The 1,153-nt window shown below is 34.5% G+C and overlaps 1 non-coding gene across 1 annotated transcript; it reads right to left on the bottom strand.

The window, feature by feature from the left end:
- Positions 1-812: 812 nt before the first annotated feature.
- Positions 813-919, bottom strand: LOC127492527 (U6 spliceosomal RNA). The gene has a single exon (XR_007922042.2). It is a non-coding gene; the product is annotated as a U6 spliceosomal RNA (small nuclear RNA).
- Positions 920-1,153: the final 234 nt, after the last annotated feature.

Genomic DNA, 1,153 nt, shown 5'->3' with positions numbered 1-1,153 from the left:
AAGATCAAAATAAATGGAAAGATGCCCAGGTTCACAGATCAGAGGCTGTAATACTGTTAAGACAGCAATGCTCATCAATTTGACCCACAGATTCAATGCAATCCCTATCAGAATCCCAGGATTGTTGCTTAAATAGATGAGCTGATTCTAAAATTCATACAGGGATGGAAGAGACCCAGAATACACAAAATCATGTTTAAAAAGAAGAACAGATTTAGAGGACTCACTGAACAATTTAAAAACTTACTGCAAAGCCACAGTAACCAAGACTGTGTGATGCTGACATGGAGAGAATACAGAGATCAATGGAAAAGAATTTCAAATCCAGAAATCAATCCATATACTTATGGTCAATTGTTTTTCTGAAAGGGTGCTACGACCACTCAATGGGAGAAAGTGCATTCTCTTCCACAAATGATGTGGGACAACTGGATGCTAACACACAAAATAATAAAGCTGAATCCTAGTTTTAAGCCAAGCTCAGAAAAATTAGCTCATAATGGATTAAATACCTAAATGTAAAAACTAAAATTAAAAAACCCTAAAATTATAAAACTATTATAAGGATATACAGACGCAAATTTTCATGACCTTAGATTAGTCAATAGTTTCTTAGATCTTATACCTAAAGCACACACACACACACACACACAAGAAAAAACAGATACACTGGACTTTACCAGACTGAATTTCTGTGTGTGTGTGTGCAAGACATTATCAAGAAAATGATCAAGATCTACAGAATGAAAGGATGTTTTTATAAATCATATATCCTACACAAGACTTATATCTAGAATATATACATAGAGTTTTAAAATATAGAATGCTTCATGAATTTGTGTATCATCCTTACACAGGGGCCATGCTAATCTTCTCTGTATCATTCCAAGTTTAGTGTATGTGCTGCAGAGGCAGGCACTGAAATGTATTTTTAAAATTCATACAACTCAACAACAAAAGAAAACAACCCAATTTAATAATGGGTAAAGGGTCTGAACAGCCGTTTCTCCAAAGATGGCCAATAGGCACATGAAAAGATGCTCAACATAATTAATCCGTAGGGAACTGCAAATCAAAACCACAATGAGTCACCACATCACATCTACTTAGGATGGATGTAATTTTTAAAAAGACAATTAACCAATGCTGTCAA

The sequence above is a fragment of the Oryctolagus cuniculus genome, chromosome 10, assembly GCF_051225735.1.
Source record: "Oryctolagus cuniculus isolate XC-2025 breed Fujian yellow rabbit chromosome 10, ASM5122573v1, whole genome shotgun sequence".
Taxonomy (NCBI): Eukaryota; Metazoa; Chordata; class Mammalia; order Lagomorpha; family Leporidae; genus Oryctolagus; species Oryctolagus cuniculus.
The sequence above is the reverse complement of the archived record's forward strand: the minus strand, read 5'-3'. Positions and strand labels throughout refer to the sequence as shown.